The following is a 20,076-nucleotide window of genomic DNA, read 5'->3' as shown; positions in this document are numbered from 1 at the left end:
TCCCCATTACAATGTTGCAAGAAAACCTGCACTTGGCTGAATTTTCTCTTCTCTTAAAGATACAGAATCATTCTCAGGCCCTGAGCCTGGCAACCCTAGTGTACACCCAGGAGACATGAGCGGGGATTTGAACTCAGTGTCTCTCGACTCCCAGCCAGGCTCTCCTCCCCACTGTGCTATATCAGCTGCATTACTTGCCACTAAATTCAGCAGGATTTGCTCTCAACTAAATCTGCAGAGAACTTTAGTGTTAGAACTGTATAATTTTAATTTTGTAACACAAATCTTCACAAATACAAATAATGGTCACAATGGGCTTAAGCAGGCTTGAACACAATAGTACCATTGGAAGGTATGATTCAGCATGGTATTTAAATTCAATTACAAATTAGAAATTACTATACATTGTAAGAAAATGAGCAGGATAAATAAACAGACACATTCTGTGTTCATGAGTGAAATGTTAATAGTGTAGAAAAATCTTCACTAACAAAAATGAGATTTCAAAACTACTCTCCTAGATTTGCCAAGTTTACAAAAACTTTGTATTAGAAACCTGTCAAGCAGCAAAATCAACAGACAATCTTTTGATACCATAAACACTAATGGATTTATTGTGGCATGAGCAGGTTTTCTTTATTTATGGTCACACACTCCTCTAACAGCCTTGGCAAGAGCACATGAATCATGTGACAGGACCAACACAACCACATCTGACATAAAAGAAGAGCTGTCAGTGTTAATGGGCTATCTATAAACTATGGCATTTGCCTCCTGTCTGATCACAGCAAGTAGAACAGTTGCACTGTGGCGATACAAAAGAGCAGAGAGGCCACCATTATAATGGATTGAAAGCATGGATTGTATCCAAAGTTAGCCCTACTTAGAGTAAACTTACTGAAATTAATAGACACGATCAACGTAGATCCATCATTTTCAATGTATTTACTCTGAGTAAAGCTTAGTGTGACATGGCCTATATTTTTTTTACCCCAGTGGGCAGTGGCAGGAGTTAGGGAAAAGAATGACTCCTTTCCAGAAGCTGGCTTTGTTTCTACCTATACAATTACCACTTGCATATAGGACAGGAATATCCTTGTTAGAGCTAGCTGCTAGATGAGTCTTGGGCTTTGGAGACCTGGGTTCAATTATCTGCTCTGTCATACAGCTCACTGGGTGACCTTGGACTAGTCTCTCTGTCTGTCTCTTTCTCTGCTTAACCTTCCTCACAGGTTGAAAGGGTTGTAGTGAGGATAAAGGGGGCATATCTTAGAATCATAAAAACACAGAATCCTAGAGTTGGAAGGGGCCTATAAGGCCATCAAGTCAAACCCCCTGCTCAATGCAGGAATCCAAATCAAAGTATTCCCGACAGATGGCTGTCCAGCTGCCTCTTGAATGCCTCGTGTCGGAGAGCCCACTACCTCCTTAAGTAATTGGTTCCATTGTCATATGGCTCTAACAGTTACGAAGTTTTTCCTGATGTCCAGTCGAAATCTGGCTTCCTGCAACTTGAGCCCATTATTCTATGTCCTGCACTCTGGGACGATCGAGAAGAGATCCTGGCCCTCCTCTGTGTGGCAACCTTTCATGTACTTGAAGAGTGCTACCATATCTCCCCTCAGTCTTCTCTTCTCCAGGCTAAACATGCCCAGTCCTTTTAGTCTCTCCTCATAGGACTTAGTTTCCAGTGCCCTGATCATCCTTTTGCCCTCCTCTGAACCTGTTTCCGTTTGTCTGCATCTTTCTTGAAGTGTGGAGACCAGAACTGGACACAGTATTCAAGATGAGGCCTAACCAGTGCTGAATAGAGGGGAACTAATACTTCACGTCATTTGGAAACTATACTTCTATTAATGCAGCCTAATATAGCATCTGCCTTTTTTGCAGCCACATCACACTGTTGGATCATATTCAGCTTGTGATGAACAACAATTCCAAGATCCTTCTCACATGTCATATTGCTGAGCCAAGTATCCCCCATCTTCTAACCCTGCATTTGGTTTCTTTTTCCTAAGTGTAGAACTTTGCATTTATCCCAGTTAAATTTCATTCTGTTGTTTTCAGCCCAATGCTCCAGCCTATCAGGGTCCTTTTGAATTTTGTTTCAGTCTTCCATGGTATTAGCTATGCCCCACAATTTTGTATCGTCTGCAAATTTGATAAGCATGCTCTGTACCTCCTCCTCCAAGTCGTTAATAAAAACGTTGAAGAGCACTGGGCCCAGGACTGAGCCCTGTGGTACCCCACTCATTACTTCCGCCCAGTTTGAGAAGGAACCATTGCTATGCACTCTTTGAGTATGATTCTGGAGCCAACTGTGGATCCACCTTGTAGTTGTTCCATCCAGCCCACATTGAGCTATCTTGCTAATCAGAATATAATGGGGCACTTTATCAAAAGCTTTGCTGAAGTCGAGATATATCACATCCACAGCATTCCCACAGTCTACAAGGGAGGTTACCCGATCAAAAAAATGAGATAAGATTAGTTTGGCAGTATTTGTTCTTTATAAATCCATGTTGGCTCCGAGTAATCACTGCATTGTTTTCAAGGTGCTTACAGATTGACTGCTTTATAATCCACTCCAGAGTTTTTCCAGGGAATGATGTTGGCCTGACTGGTCTGTAGTTCCCTGGTTCCTTCTTTTTGAAGATAGGGACAACATTAGCTCTCCTCCAGTCATCTGGCCCTTCACCAGTACTCCATGATTTCGCAAAGATAATAGACAGCGGTTCTGATAGTTCTTCAGCCAGTTCCTTCAATATTCTAGGATGCAGTTTATCGGGCCCTGCTGGTTTGAACTCATTCAAAGTGATTAGGTATTCCTTGACTGTTTGTCTATCAATCTTAAGCTCCAATCCTGCCCCTTCTACTTCATGTTTCCAGGGAGGGTCATAGGCCCTTTTTTGGGAGAAGACTGAGCCAAAGTAGGAATTGAGCACTTCTGCCTTTTCTTTATCATCTGTTATCATTTTGCCTTCCTCATTGAGTAGCTGTGCCACCATTTCTTTTCTCTGTCTTTTACTATAGAGCTACCTGAAGAATGCTTTTTTGTTGCTTTTAGCATATCTCGCTAACCTCAGCTCATTCTCAGCTTTAGCCTTCCTGACACCATCTCTGCAATTCCGTGATACCTGCCTGTACTCTTCCTTTGTGGCCTGGCCTTCTTCCCATTTCCTGTATGTGTCCTTTTTTGTTTTCAGGTCATCTCTAAGCTTTTTGTGAAGCCACATTGGCTTCTTCTGCTGTTTTCCCCCTTTTTTCCTTGTTGGAATTGCTTGCCATTGCGCTTTTAGAATTTCCTTTTTTAGAAACTCCCACCCATCTTGGACTACTTTTCTCATTAGGGTCGCTTGCCATGGAACCGTACTTGCAATTCTTCTGAGTTTATTAAAATCAGCTTTCCTGAAGTCCAGGGTTTGCTTCTGTTAAAAACAAGAATTCAAGTATTGTGTGGTCACTTTCCCCCAGAGTTCCCATAACTGCCACTTCATCCACCAAATATATACTGCCGTGAGTTCCTTGGATAACCATACTGTAAACAATAATTAAAATGTTTGGGAGTGTACATTGTATATACAGGTATAGGTGGAAACAGATGCAGGGTGCATGTGTAAAAGTCACCACACACAAAAAAAATGATGTTATGAGGTTCAGGAGACAGTGCAAACCTGTCTTGAAGCTGCAGGCCAAGAGATATGAAGATGTTCCTTAGGAATGTAGGGAGCAATACCTGGTGAAAGGCAATTTGGGATTCGTAGCTGATTGGTAAATAGTATACTACACAGCAGTGGATGCTGGTTGCTCTGATGTCAGTGGGGCACTGAATCTGCTCCGGTTTTTAGTCCAACCCCAAAGCCTGTGCTTTCAGCACCTTGGACAGCTCCTTGAATGTTCAGACTAAAACCCAGAGTGGATTCACTGCCCCACTGACTTGGGAGCCACCAGCCTCCACTGCTACACAGGTTTCCCTCCATTTACACTCTTCCTTCTCAGCTGCATCCCAGATGCCTGGCTGCCTCCCAAACAAATGAAAACAACATTCTTTTGATGCTTCCAAGTTTCCAGCCAGTGCTGCCAAGAATAGCAAGTGGTGTCCAGCTTCAGGCAACTGGCTCTTGGTGCTTTCCACCTTTCTGCTTGTTATCAGCAGAACCAAGAGGACACTAGGTGACCTCTACATTGGCCTTACACTCGCCATCATCTGCACTATTGTGACACAAGAGCTACATGGCCAGCTAAGCAGATGATGCCACTATGTATTTTTGTATTTAATTATTATTTACATTTGTTAATCATCCCATGACATGGTTTGCTGGGTGATGAACAATAAAAGTTTTAAACAAATTCTAAAAGGCAAAACTCCAATAAAAATATCATTATAAAATCCGAACAGCACAGATAAATTATACTAATCTGTCAGTTTCTACATTCAAAATCACCTTTAGCTAATAAGAGCTAAAAACTTAAGAGTTGAGAGCAACATAACCACAAAAAAGCAGAGGCAAAATATCTGTATCCATCTTACATAATGCTAATTAAGAATGAATGGGTGTTAAAATAAAGTTAAAGGGCCTGGAAGAATAGAAGTCTTTGCCTGACACTGAAAAGCCATCAATGTAGGAACCAGGCAAGCCTCCGTAGGCAGAGTATTCCATAAATGGGGAGGGGACACCACTGAAAAGTCCCTTCTGAGCACTCAACTAACCAACACTAGTCTTCTCTCTGTGAATGGCAAAGGAGACTTTCTCAACTGTTTGGGATAATGTTGTAGAAGGGGAGAAATGGTATGCTGGGATTTCAAGAACTCACACCTAGTGTCCTTCCAGACAGGAAATTCTTGTGGAATCTGTGCTGTTTGAGGACATGCTCTTTTTTTACATCATCTACACAACACCATCCTGATCAAAATGGCAGTCCATACTTTTTAAACATTTAATCTGGATTTCTTACCACAGAAAATCTGGTAAGTAAAAAGAGCTTGTTATACATCTGCAGTTGCAGCCAGGGATGGGCAAATATGTCACTTTTGGTTTCTTTCTGTTTTCATTTTTCCACATCAGTTTGTGATTTTTTTTAGAAAAAGTCCTCATGAAAACTAGTGTGAATTTCTCCTAATGTAAACATTTTTGTGTGCATTTTTTCTAATATACACATTTTTACAAAGTGATTTTCCAGAATATAACATTATTTTGTTTGTTGTTTTCACTACCATATGTATTCATATGCACGCATTGTGCTGGAATATGCACTTTGGTGCACTTTACTTGACTGGGGAACCACATTGCAAAGTCTGGAAAAGAGTGAATTTTGAAGGATGACTGTGCTTTGGTTCATGTTTTGTTACGGAAAGGGCAAATTAGGTAAGTTCACCTTTAAATGTGAACTGAAATTGAATTTCCCTCATCTCTGTTAGGGTGGAAGCTCATTAAACCATTTTTTTAAACTGAGTTTGTTGCATTTTGGTGGGTGGCTCCGGTGTCACACCTCTACTTTAATTTGCCCTCACCTGAGCACACCTAGCCATTATGTTTCTGAAAGCCCAAACAATATGAGCATGCCTATTTTCACCAATTGCTGCAAGCTGACGGCATGTCTGAACTTCAACAACCTGGTTAGGAGGAACCGTTATCAACATCTCCACACAGTACATGTTATTGCAGAGACTGTAATTACAGTACATAAATGAGGCTTTTTGTTTTTGTTAAAAAATAAATTTTTAAAAATTAAAAATTACCGAGGTGTTGGGTAAGACCTCTTTTATCACTCTTATATAAACCTTAGGTAAATATAATTCTTGCACAAAACCTCAGTATTAAAAAGAAAACCCAACTGAAATTGATATTGCCACTCACCTCCCACCCCAAGAAAGCACAAGTCTCATTTTTTCACATTGTGAAACATAACTATGGTAGTGCAATGGCAAATTCAGAAGTGCAGGGTCCCTTTATAATTGTCATGCCGTGCCCCTCACAGCCACACCCCTCACTTGCTCGCTTGCATTCCATTGTCATCTCCATACACCTCAGTTCTTTCTGTGTGTGCCTTCTCTCATAATAGCAGACATCCCTAGGAATCAATCAGCATGAAAGAGTCTTCTCAGCATGAAAGAGTCTTCTCAATGGCTGACTCACCTCCTTTTACTCTGATTGGTTCCAATCAGCAGGAAAGGACAAGAAAGCATGTTAGAAGATTCTTCTCAGTAACTAATACACTCCGCTTTCATGCTGATTGGCTCATAGGACACTGGAGACATAGGGACCTTGTTGGGACTCTGCTCCCAAAAACATAAGGGGACTAAGACCCCTCAAGACTGCAGACAACTACACGCTTGAGGCTGGTAACATCTGTTGCACTCTTGTGCACTTCATGGAATGTCTTTTTAACAAAAAATGTACACACACAGAAACACAGGTACAGAAATACCTGTGTGCATGCCCAGAACACAAAAGGCAGTGAAGGGCAGGGGAGGAGCGGCTGAGGAGAGGGACAAAAAACAAAAACCACTTCTGTATACATTCCATCAAGCTCTGCCCACTGGTCTGAACAGCAGTTGGCAGAATAATAAAGAATATCCAAGACTGGAAAAAGTGGGAATATGTGAAGGCTAACATGCCAATCACACATTTAGAAAAATCAGATCTGAATGACCCATCTTTTTTCAATTTTTTAAATTAATAAATTTTGAATGTTTTTACAATTATACTTAACCCTGGATAGGAGATTTATATCTGCTTTGGGAAGAATGAAAAGTGCCCAACTGAGAGGCCTTCATCCAGTTATATTTCATCATCTATTTTCACTTGCAAAACAGGATTAATAATGGCCTTCCTTGTAATACAGTTGTAGCAGCAAGGTAAGGAGCTGTTATTAGTGATCATTAGTCATAGGTCATATCCATACCATACATTTAAAACACATTTAAAGCATATGGCTTACTATAAAGAATTCTGGGAACTGTAGTTTGTTAAAGGTACTGGGAATTGTAGCTTTGTAAATTACAGTTCCCAGGATTCTTTAGGAGAACAATGTGCTTTAAATGTATGGTGTGAGTGTGATCCCAGAGACACAGTGGGCAAGATGCTTATTTTGTTTAAACTGTGCAGCCCACCTTTCAACAGGATATTCTCAAAGCATCTTGCATTCACTTCACAAAAACTCAAATTGTAAGAGCTCCTTTGTGAACAAAATAAACAATCCCATTTTAAAGCAGAAGATCAAAGCAGCTGAGCCTGTTCTTCAACTTGGCAGGCTGCCTGGGGGATGGTTTTCAGTCAGCAATGTTGGACATCAAACCACAAGCTGGTGGTCATGTTAGTGGTTTGGTGGGTCATCCTTCCTAGCAGGCTTTGCCATCAGTCCCTGACTGCCTTGGCAGGTGGCCAAGAGGGATGTTAGATATGGAAGCTGTTTTATTTGGGCACTTGTGACAGCGGTGAAACTATTGTGGAAGCTGGCAGTTCATGAGAAAAACATTGGCAGTGGGGGGAAAACCTCAGTGGTCAACCTGTTTATCTTTTCCATTATGAGTATCCATTTAAAGAAACATTTTGGTCTAGTATTCCCTATACTCTCCAAGACTCACTCTGGTGCCTCATGCACCAGCTTCTTTGATCTGAGGGAAGGATGAGCAACTGCAGCAGTGCCTTATCTCTCATATTTAGAATAGTTAGTGAGGTCATTCTCTCCCAAGCAGAGAGATGTAAACACTTCCCAGCACTTCACTCTCTTGCTGTCTGAGCAACTGTGCATTGTTTAGGCTGTGGGTAGCCTGTTCCTGTGTGAAGGTCTCCTATCTTCTCTCTGCATAAGGGACAGCCAAGGTCAGAGCTTTGAAAGAAAGAGTGGGAGAAAAGAAAGTTATCTAACCTCTCCACTATGCCATAGCATGGGCAAACAGCATCCCTCTGCAAGCTTCAAGACACAGATGTTTTCTCCAAAGCACAACACGGTTGGTTAAGAACAGGCAAAGAATATCTAAAATGGAGGAAGTTACTCCCCATGTGACATCACCATCTTTCCCATGCTGCTGTGCATGTTTGTCATATATATATATGGGATGGGGAGAAATTTGATTCACTTTGCATTTAAAGCATAATTTATCAAATCTGCACTTTCTGAAACAACATGAGAACCAAAACATAGCAATCCTCTGAAATTTGCACTTATCCGAATTTTGTGATGCAGTTCTCCAACCAAGCAATGTTTACAAAAATGTATATAATGGGGAAAGGGTGCATAAAACTGAATATATTAGGGAAGATTACAAAAATGCATTGTATTAGGATAAATTGTTTGCAAAAAATGTGTACCTTAGCGAAAACTGCCTACAAAAATATATTAGGAGAAATTCACACTAAAATGCCAAATAATTTTCATGAGGGTTTTTTTAACAACAAAAATCGCAAATTGCTACAGAAATGTAGATAATTTAATTTAAGATTAGAAAAATGAGAAACGGAGAGAACCAAAATTGACACATCCTTCCATCCTTAATGCACACGTGCAACATTTAAAATGTCAGGTATGTGGCAATAATGACATGGGCAGAGCCAGGGGTCTGAAGGGACAGGAGGAGGAGAGAAGAGATGCAGTTTTGAATCCAGATCTCTCACCTGTTTTGTAGGCATTTTTACACATTTGTATTTGAGATACGAATCAGATTTTACTTCACACACCCTAATGTGTGATTTACACAATCCCCTTCTTGTTCACTATCAGAAATCCTGAATTGTCTGTATGTTGCCTAAATAATATTTTTACTAGGAGACTCATCAATTGAATCGAATGGATGAATGTTCTTAATCCATACACACAAATCCACACTCTTGTATTCTGCATTAACTAGTAATGCAGAAGAACTACCACCTCCATTTCATTGTCACAAGCACTAATGTAGATTAGAATTGCCACTTCATTCACCCTTTTACCACATGATTATGAGAACAGCAGAAATAGCTAAAGGGTTACCTGTAATCTGTTAAAAGGGAATTCCAGAGGAGTAACTTTATTGGCAGGAAGAAAACAGAGCCGCATAGCACCTTAAAGATTAACAGCTTGATTGTAGTCTAAGCTTTTGTGGAGTAGAGCTTGAAATTCTGTCTTCAGCTGCAGACATATACTGCTGCTATAGTATATGATCAGGTCTGGCTATACTGAATCCTGTGAATGGGCAACTGATGAGTGACGTGGAATTTAAAATATTAGTAATATTCCTTGATAGCTGAGACTCTTTCTCCTGGCTTTGGAATCAAACAATGAAAGGTGAGGCCATTCAGCTTGTGGAAGGGAGCAGAGCAATAGTTTGGAAAGAGTTTTGCAACTTAAATTTAGAATGATATGGAAAGTTTTTAGCTAGTTTGCTAAAAGTGGGGTGCAGTCTTGAAGTTGGCTGAAACAAGATCAGTGACTGCTATTTTCCACAGAATCTTTATTTGCTGCCCCCATGGGATGCTTCTGTATTTACAAATTATAGATATTCTAAATATGTGGTGTCTCCTTTGCTCTCTTTCCCAAAATGAACATTGGAAAACCTTGATCTTCTCATCACGTAAGGAACCAGGGGCGCATAAACAGGTATAGCAATTAAAAGTGTATTAATAATGCAGCCAAAAGGCCATGAAATGTACAAGATAATGGTACATCTGCCCTATTTCTATGCAGAGCCCAAATATATACAAGAGAAGAACAGAGTGACCCATTCACAAAAGCAATAACTTAATAATACTGTTATGCAAACCCCAATCTCCAAGTACTGCAAGATTTCAGGGGTGCTGGCACATACCTCAGGTTGGTTTCCTTAGAATGAAAGTGACTGGAGACAGTAGTGTCTCTGTAATATAAGGCTTTACTGACACAGATATACAGGCTGGGCATAAGATGGAAGGGCTCACAACATTTACATTCCAACAGATCTTGCTCCTCCATTAGGCTTCCAGCCCCCACAACCCAAAACTTTGGATTCAGCACAGAGAACAAGTGAAGCTTCAGCTCCTCTTCCCAGCCCAGTCCAAGATGAAATTGGCTCCAGGTCTATTTGTCTCTTACACTCACCAATGATGTCATTTCCAGCCAGTGAAAAGAGAAGGCCTGTCCCTTTTAACTCACATTTTTGAAGCATCCTTAGCTAGTAGTTTCAGTGGCAACCAGTCACCTGTACTTTTTAGTCATGCAAAAAGATACTTGACAGATTTGGCTAGAGCCATTAACTCAACAAAGAGACTGATTTGACCATTTTATCAATCTATCACAGAAGCCCCTCTTACAGATATAAAAGCACAGCTTGGAGGGGTGATATCCAGACTAAGCTCTCAATCCTGTAACAATACTATCTAGCTTTGCTATGCTAATTAAACACCCATGGTAAGAAAGCAACTTACAGTGCAATCTTAGTTTTATCTACACAGATGTAAGTCCCATTGTAAGTGGGTGTAGTAGGGTTACGACCTTAAGAATTAAATCATATCAAACTTGCTGATAATTTCTTATTCAGCCATTTTACACTGAAGCCTCCCTTCAAAGAATGCCCCCTTTGGATTCAGTTTTGGTTGAAACTGAAATGTTCTCCCGTTGGATTCTGAATGTTACTATTGGTCTACCAGTTCTATTGCATAGAAAATAAGCAGCTAACCAGAGTTGTATGTATCCTTTCTTTTATGTTCCCATAGTTTTTACAGCACTGCCACAAAAGCTTATGCCACAATAAATGTGCTAATCTTTAAAGTGCCATGCGCCTCCTTGGTAACCCTCACAGTCAGCTTCCCCCTTCCCCACATATATTGTTTTTTTCTCAGTTTCTCCTCTTGACCTATATCCTTATTCATACAACTTTATGTACTCCGATAAGCAACAGTTTTATACATCCGCATAAGCAACAAAGGACTATACACTGCCTGTTCCAACCCTGTGAAAGGGTTAGAGGCCATATCTGTTTCCATTTCCAACTGGACTTGCAGCCTGATGTTGGAAGTGGGGCAAGAGCAACTCCTGTTTTGTTCTTTTGTTTGTGCTCCAGAAGGGAGTTAGAGCTAGGGTCCTCCAGATAGATAGGCTTATTTACCTTTTTCCTGTGATGCTCTGAGTGACTTCCTTCTGTTGCTAGACTGTTACATCTTTAGGGAAGCTTACCTGCCCCTCCTCCTTCCGCCCTTTCCATTCCTTTGTTCTCCGGCTGTCCAGGAGAGAGGAGACATCCCTTTGTCTCTGCTCTCTCCAAGCATGGGGCTAACTCCTACACCTGGGGGTTACACCTCCAACTTAGCTTGCTAGTTAGAACTAGGTATGCCTTTTCTATCTACTATGTATTTCTATAAATAAAGTAGCTTTTCTTATTTTACTAAGTCTCAAGTCTCAGTGATGCTGATGCAGGGTAAAAGCCTGCTTTCTTAGGTAAACGCACGCACACACTGCCACACTCGCATTTCAACATCTGCTGTTACTGTCTGCTTGCTGTGGTGCTGCTTTTAAATGAAATTAAGCAATTACACACAGCACAACACCTGGCTCTATGCATGCTTACTTAGTACAATGGGGCTTACTCCCAAGTTAAGTTTCCAGGCGGCCTGTTGATTTTATTACATAGAGGTTGTTAGCTACTCTCAGTTCAGAGTAGCTACCACCTCACTCTAATAAGCTTACAAATCCCCCCCTTCAAAAATTAAAGCTGTTTGTTCCCTTACCACTAGCTGTTATGGTTAATGAGTACAAGGCCCTAGAGACATGGTATGGGCTAGATAAGTAGTTGGGCTGAATCTGATCCAACCCAGCAATTTCCTTTAAACAAGGCCCCATTTCAGCTTGATTTGCCACCTCTCCCACTTTCTTGGGGGTAAGTCTGGCTAACCTTTAACCCCTGAGTTAAACATGTACAGTTTCAAAGTGTTCCACAGCCTAACATTGCCCTGCAGTGGATCTTCTCCGAGTCTACTGGGGCAGGTCACTGCATTCATGTACAATCTAAAAACCATATTAGCACACTAAATCTTGTCACGCAGACCACAGTTGTGTGCAATATGTACAATGCATTCCTGTTCCATGTTTATTAGCATCTCTGTGGTAATGAAGCAACAGAAATGAGACAAATAGAGCTTCCCCTTCTCTCAGAAGACTGGAAAGAAAAAGCATCCTGTGTACATCAGCACATAAAGGAACTGCCTGGAAAGTTTTGCTGTGGAAACTATCATGCTTAGAGTCATTTAGGCAAAGATAAAACTTATGCAGAAACTACACAGGTGGAGCAGCTTAAAAATTTCATGCACAACTGATGTGAATCATTTGATGAAGGAATTTGAAGAGACTGTTTCCAAAAGTTATCCTACAGAATATTGCCTTGTGCCAATTTTACTCACAGTAAGTATCATTTTAGGCAAATCTAATATTGCAGTTTCATTATGTGCAAAGTGGCTGTTGTAGAAATTGGGAGGGTAACTAATAGAACAGGAAATGGAAGCACTCAGATCAGTTATATTTCTTAATGTAACATCAGATCAGGGACATCTGAGTCTGAGAATAAGAATTTTTTCAGGCTCTCAGTTCTCTCTCTTTAAATCACTAGAGTCCACTCATCACCTAGAGGTACTGCATCCATGATTTTCCTTGCTTCCAGATTTTCCTGTTCTATCCATTAGGCTACATATTCCTTGTCATAGCCTTGACTGGAGCCCAAAGCCCAAGCTTTGTAGGGCACCTTTAATTTCATTTGCATTGGCTAGAATGTACAACTTATTTAAAGACAATTCTCTCCATTTCTAACAACATACAGGCATACACAAAGCTGTAAAGAGCAAGTGAGCTGTAATGCAGATTGGGTGTCAGATGTGAGAAAACATCCTGAGTTCAAACTTTGAGCACCAGATTTCATTTCTTCATTTTCCTGTTTAACTTACTGAGGTTTGTTGATTCCAAATCAGATGGTGTGTCTGAGCATTTCCAACATTCATGGGATGCACAGGTCCCTACAAAGTATGTACAGAAAATAGTTTAGCGATGACATATACATATAAAGTCTTCCACACATATACTACATCCCAACAAAGCAAAGGAGAAATTAGATCAACAGAGATCTGGGTTCATTTGCCCCAGACCCATTCTCCTTTGCTTTCCCCTGTGCTCGGTGTCCCTTATTGATTTTGCAGAGGCAGGCTTAATCCTGAGGAAAACTAGTTTTTTTCAAGCCACCAACCTGACACAGCTCCAGTATCATTGCCCTTTTGCATGTTTTGGTTTCAAGGGTAGAACTAATCAACTGGAGCATTACTCAAATCTGCAAAGGTGGCAAGGTAGAACACAATGATGAGAACTGACCAGCCAAGAAGGAATGAAGAAGGAGGAAAGCAAAGAAGGGTGGTTTGAGGCCAACCATCCCAGATCTTTGTTGATCTAATTTCTCCTTTGCTGCCCAGGAATGCAAGCTGGCATCCCTATAAGCTCTCGCTTGTTTCTGTTACTGCCTGAGAAATCCTGGTTTATACATTAACACCAGTTCCTTCTGGAACATTCTCTTTTGATCATATGCCTGACCTTATTAAGCAAGGCATTCCCAGTGCTTAATTGATAAAAGGAGAGGTTCTGGGGCTCAAGCCTGGCCTCTGATGTGGAAATTAATTCTCTCCATCCCATATAAGTGGGTGCTGATTCTGAGTACTAATCACTGGGAAGGCAAAGGATCTCTGTCTACTCAGAGCCACACCTTCCTATTATTTCAAATCTTCCAAGGCTCATCGCTGGTTCTGGGACTGAGCCCTGGTTCAAATTAAGCCAGAAGTATTCCTCCTTCTACCCTAGGACTGCCAGCCTGACTTCAGCTATGGTGCCTTTAACAGTTGCACATGAGGCAGAAATTCAACAGTTGTGGCTTTCCCCAGTATAGAGAAGTAGTGATGGCAGAAAATCATATCTATTATATTTCTGCTCTTGTGCAGCTGCAAGTCAGGAGCCCTGCCAGAAAAAAAAATTGGGATCCCTGTTCTCCCTTCCTCTCAGGGACTGAATGGAAGAGGAGCTGTGTATAAAACTAATAATAATAGCGATAGTCATTGTGCAACACTGAAGAATTTATTTGGGTGATTTAGGCTGGGGTGCAAATTAATGGAACAATTTATTTGGGGTGATTTTGATGGAAAATAAACCGACGTCCTTTGCGAAATTTAAATCTGAGTAATTATTTCTAGATTTGTACATACAAATTAGCATATACAAATGTTATGTATGTGTGTCCTATGGGCATGTGCACTGAATTTTTAAAGTACAGTGCCCTTGCTTTCCATAAGTCAACACTTCAAAAACATTTTGTCTTAGGTGAGCTATGAAGCAGTGGGTGTTGGGGTTAATGCAGTATAAGATGCTGAGGAAATTTTTCTGGAGTAGAGGCTTGAATCAACAGATGGGTGGGATTCATAATTGACCAGAAAATAATGTACAGTATCTGCCTGCTTGTGATGTTGTACAGCAGGTGTGGGGAACCTTTGGCCCTCCAGCTTTTGATGAACCAGAACTCCCATCATCCTTGGCCAATTTTGCTGAGGTTGTAGTTGTAGTTTAGCAACATATGGAGGGTCTAAGGTTCCGGAAATACCCAATTTGAGGTTCATTTCCAGAATTTGAACAAGCAAGTGAAGATTTTCAGTGCATGGAGATAAACACTATCACTTGCTAATCATCATCTAGGTAGTGCTAAAGGCATAGCTACAGCTGAAATAGTGGCAACCCTGTAAGGGAAGTGAGTTGGAAGGGATTTTTGAGATCTTCTTGCCTAACTCCCTGGTCAGTGCAGGATCTACAATGCAGGATGCAGCTACAACATCCCAGATAAGCATCCAGCGCCTCTGTTTATTATACACGTCCAGCGAATAAGAGCTCACCACCTCCTGAGGCAGTCTGTTTCACAATGGAACAGCTCTTACCATGACCTAGAAACTGGATCTTCCCACTGTTCCGCCAAAATCGACTTCCCTGCAATTTCCACTCATTTGTTCTAGTTCTTACTCCAGCAGCAACAGAAAACAAATCTGCTCCATCTTCTGCCTCACAGCTCTTCAGATAAACTGAAGTCCGCTATCTCCCCTTAATCTTCTCTTAGGCTAAACGTACACCATTCTTTCCATAGCATCACATCCAGCTCAGCACCCTTCCAGCGCTTTCGGGAACGAACAGCAATACACTGTAAAAATAAATAAATAAACTAGTGCCAACAAGTCCAGTCCCTCATTGGAGGACTGCGGGAGTGCCTGATAGACAGCTGTCTTAGAGTATTTCCCCGACCACTGTCCCCGTTTTTGGATGAAAGAGAGCTTCCCGTCTCTGTGAACTGATCCCGCGCACATGCGCAATGCGACTTCCCGGTTCCTTTTGCAAATACCTGGCAGCGGCAGTAGGACTCATACTGCCGCTCAGTTTACCTCATAACGGAACGGTTTTTTTGCCACATCTACCGCTCCCCAGCCAGTTTTTGTGTAATTGCGCGCACGGGCTCAGGCAAGCTGGCCGAAGAGAGCCAGTAGGCAACAGGATATCGAGCCCGGGTGGTTGGGAGAAAAAAACAAGCGCATAAAATATACGCGGGAGGAAGGAAATTCTCAAGCGAGATTCCAGCGCCCTGGAAAAAAGCCTCGTGCTAGTCAGAGTAGGGAAGAAAAAAGTGCGCGGAGCAAAGGGGTGTGTGTGTGTGTGTGTGTGTGTGTGTGTGTGTGTGTGTGTGTGTGTGTGTGTGTGTGTGTGTGTGTGTGTGTGTGTGTGTGTGTGTGTGTGTGTGTGTGTGTGTGTGTGTGTGTGTGTGTGTGTGTGTGTGTGTGTGTGTGTGTGTGTGTGTGTGTGTGTGTGTGTGTGTGTGTGTGTGTGTGTGTGTGTGTGTGTGTGTGTGTGTGTGTGTGTGTGTGTGTGTGTGTGTGTGTGTGTGTGTGTGTGTGTGTGTGTGTGTGTGTGTGTGTGTGTGTGTGTGTGTGTGTGTGTGTGTGTGTGTGTGTGTGTGTGTGTGTGTGTGTGTGTGTGTGTGTGTGTGTGTGTGTGTTCCCAATTCGAAGTATGGCTCGGAACCGGGGGTGTAGAGTGGGGACGTTGCTGCGAGGTCTGTTTTAGTCGTTTGGGGTCAGGCCACCAGAGTTCAGCCGAGCCAAGTCTCAGAACCCGACTGCAATACCAGAGCACAATCCTGGGGGAAAAACAAAGGGCGTTTTTCACCACTCCAGGTCTATGCATGTGGGATTAGATTAAGGTACCTTTGCCAGGTCTGTGAATATGGATCTTTGTAGCCCCCTTCTTAGATATTAACAACTTTCTTTAAGACTAATAACTAGCCCTTCCCTCAGCCACCACTCATCTCTCTCTCACTCTCTCTCTCACACACATACCTCTTTCTTTGCCCTTTTTTTTACCTTAGGGGGATGGAAACGTTACACATCTTTTCAGTATTAATGACTGCTGATGTATATAATGTATAGATAGTATCTGAGCAAACAAGAGAAAAAGGTTTTAAATAAGGAGTATCCAGTGGACCTAGATTGCACAAAATTCTGAGAGAAAGGTCAGGTGCAGCTCCTGAGAACCGGCTAGGGTTGCCAGGTTCCTGGCCTGAGACTGATCCTGTATCTTTAGGAGAAGAGAAAGTCAGCCAAGTGCAGGTGTTCTTGCAACACTGTAATGAGAAAAACCAGAAGGTGGAATTCTCCCTTCCCCTGCACAACTTTTAAAGATACAGAAGACCTCTTGGTTGCCAGGCCAGCCTCCAAGAGGTCTTCTGTATCTTTAAAAGTTGTGCAGGGGGGAAGGAGAATTCCACCTTATGGTTTTTCTCATTACAGTGTTGCAAGAACACCTGCACTTGGCTGACTTTCTCTTCTCCTAAAGATACAGGATCAGTCTCAGGCCAGGAACCTGGCAACCCTCTTCACCCTTCAGCTTGAGTAATAAACCTTGCCTATACCAGCAATTAGTGGCCCAGGTGGTTAGGCCAACTCTATGCCTGGTAAGTACATTTGTATGTAATGAGCTACACCTGGAACACATAAGGGCAGGAGCTTAACCTATGGCTGTGATCATATCTGTTCTGAGTCCTGACCCAAATGTTCCCCCAGCCTTACAAGAGAATGTGCCTTAAAGAATACCTGACTCCCCATCACATCATCATTATTACCGTAAACAGTTCAGGCCAGTATACAGGATTTCTCCCTCTCCCCAGCACCACCATTTTATCCTGACAACAGAGTTCGTAAGGGAGAGTGACTGGCCATAAGTCACGTCAGTCAACTTTGTAACTGGGGTTGGAGACTGGCCCTCCTGATCCAAGCCTACCACATCATGTACAAGTGGAAATGTATCACTGCTGCCATTGTGTTGATGGGGAAAGGAAGGCAAAGTATATGGAAAATTACATTCCAGAAAATAGGAAGGAGTGTTGGGAATTGGATCTCTGAGAGGCTCACCTTAGCATCCTGTGCAAACTGGTTATTTTATGTTCTCCGTTCTTAGGTTCTGATTTCTCAAGTCAGTCTCTTTAGTAAAGCGATCTAGGCACACTTTACAATAGGGGAACTCAGATATAGAGCCAGGCATTGATCAATAACAAAAACAAGGGTTAGTCCTGATAGAAAAGTATGGTGGTACCCACTCACTATCAAGAGTCCATGCTTTATATTCTGTTCTGCAGTGAAGTCTTGCAGTTATGGCAACAGACACCTTCCTTTTCATGTGACAGGAACAGAAAAAGGAGTCTTGATTTCCTTGAGGCTCCTGCTTACCTTCTAAATAATGTGCCATTTTTAAAAGGCAATTTCTCTACCATAAATTTTATTTATTTAAGGTGTTTATACACTGCATAATCATTAGCATTTCTAAGCAGTGTACAGAAAAATAAACTGCACAGAAAATAAAATAAGTCATCATAAAACCGAACATTACTTTAAAATGCCTGCTGGAATAAGAAAGCCTTTGTTGTGTGCCTGAAATTCAACAAGTAGCAATTTTCCTTTGCATCATGGCTTTACTCTGTCTCTAACTTTTTCTAAGACTTATGGCCATGCTGAGTCATGCTACTACAGATTGCAGAATAATATATTGACAGAGTAACTCTAGTGCTTGGTGATACATATGCAGAGTTGTTGGGGTTTTTTTTGCAGAGTTGAGACCTCTGCACATGAGTCCAAGAATTGTAACTAGGGGAGGGCCATGTGCAGCCACGCAGAGTTCAGCACTGGCAGTGGGTGGGTAGCAGAGGCTGAGGAAGGAAAATTATTTACACGTTTACTTGTGATGAAAACAGATCAAGTTCTATTGGGCAGGATGAGCTACTTATTTGAACATAAGAACATAAAAAGAGCCTGCTGGATCAGGCCAGTGGCCCATCTAGTCCAGCATCCTGTTCTCACAGTGGCCAACCAGGTGCCTGGGGGAAGCCCGCAAGCAGGACCCGAGTGCAAGAACACTCTCCCCTCCTGAGGCTTCCGGCAACTGGTTTTCAGAAGCATGCTGCCTCTAACTAGGATGGCAGAGCACAGCCATCATGGCTAGTAGCCATTGATAGCCCTGTCCTCCATGAATTTGTCTAATCTTCTTTTAAAGCCATCCAAGCTGGTGGCCATTACTGCATCTTGTGGGAGCAAATTCCATAGTTTGACTATGCGCTGAGTAAAGAAGTACTTCCTTTTGTCTGTCCTGAATCTTCCAACATCCAGCTTCTTTGAATGTCCATGAGTTCTAGTATCATGAGAGAGGGAGAAGAACTTTTCTCTATCCACTTTCTCAATGCCATGCATAATTTTATACACTTCTATCATGTCTCCTCTGACCCGCCTTTTCTCTAAACTAGAAAGCCCCAAATGCTGCAACCTTTCATCGTAAGGGAGTTGCTCCATCCCCTTGATCATTCTGGTTGCCCTCTTCTGAACCTTTTCCAATTCTATAATATCCTTTTTGAGATATAATATCCTTTTTGCCATCCTTGTTTAGAATAATAGGATTTTCAAGATATCTTACAGTACAATCTGAGCCAGTAGTAAGTACCACTATTTGATGGGGCTTTCTCACAGATAAATGCACATAAGACAGTTTAGCATTTCATCTATTATCATTGCCTAGATGAATGTCCCTTATTAAATATTAAATGCACAACACCCCTGCCTTGAAAACAGGTTGCCAGTCTTCTGTGTCTGTGAAGTTATTAATGAGAACACAATGGATGCAAGCTATTCTGAATGGCAGCTGGCCCACTAGATACAACTGAGTATTGGGTGGGGTTCTGGGGGTGGGTGGGGCACACTGTTTACGTAGGAGGACAGCAAAGCCTAGTGAATAAGGCCAGTGCCCAGTATGAACTGAATCAGCACCCTACTTGATAAACTCCCAAATCCTGCAATGCATGAGTTCTGTGGCAGACATATAGGGGCTGTTTGACTCAGATCCAAGTGGACAATATACCTGAAAGTAGAAGGTTTGCAAACTACAACGCTATGTAGATCCCTTTCTTTGTCTCTGCACTTCAGGGGTCCCTCCCCGCCTTCCCCCCCTCCGATCATCTTAAATGTAACCACAGACTAGAACACTTACCAACCAATGTACACAATTCTTGTTGGAAAAACACCTGCATTTGAGGAATGAAGGCAGCCTGGCTTTCTTTAAGTTTTGGAGAATTACCCTCAGGATCAGCTGCAATTTTCAATCCCTGGCACGAGACACAGAGAGGATAAGGAAATAGTAGTTGAAAGCAGGCCGCATTCCTGTCCAATGCCTGGTAGAAACTGTGCTATTTCTTGATTTTATGTAGGCCTTATCTCACAATTAAAAGAGTAAATGGTCCCAGCTGAGTTTGGCAATAGGAAATCATTTGCAGGCCTGCTCAGTGTTTGTTATTTTGTGTGTGCACGCAACAGACTTCCAAACAGAAAAGGGGGGGGCAAGGGTCTTAGACTCAGTGCAGTTTTGGGAAGGGTGATCTAAGGGACAGAGAACAATGTGTGGGTTCATCCAAAAAGCACTGCTGATTCTTTGGCTAGAATATCTTATCCTGATAAAAATAAATTAACACCAAATTACACTGACTTTTCATGGGTGAGAACTCCATGAATTTTTGTAAAGACATCTGCCAGA

The 20,076-nt window shown here is 41.9% G+C and overlaps 1 long non-coding RNA gene across 1 annotated transcript; it reads right to left on the bottom strand.

The window, feature by feature from the left end:
- Nucleotides 1–11,708: 11,708 nt before the first annotated feature.
- LOC133382293 (uncharacterized) lies at nucleotides 11,709–19,705 on the bottom strand. Its single transcript, XR_009761894.1, has 3 exons — nucleotides 19,537–19,705; nucleotides 14,904–15,160; nucleotides 11,709–12,956 (listed from the first exon to the last, which is right to left on the bottom strand). It is a non-coding gene; the product is annotated as an uncharacterized LOC133382293 (long non-coding RNA).
- Nucleotides 19,706–20,076: the final 371 nt, after the last annotated feature.

Source organism: Rhineura floridana, chromosome 3 (genome assembly GCF_030035675.1).
Source record: "Rhineura floridana isolate rRhiFlo1 chromosome 3, rRhiFlo1.hap2, whole genome shotgun sequence".
Classification (NCBI taxonomy): Eukaryota; Metazoa; Chordata; class Lepidosauria; order Squamata; family Rhineuridae; genus Rhineura; species Rhineura floridana.
This window is presented reverse-complemented; position numbering and strand designations above follow the sequence as displayed.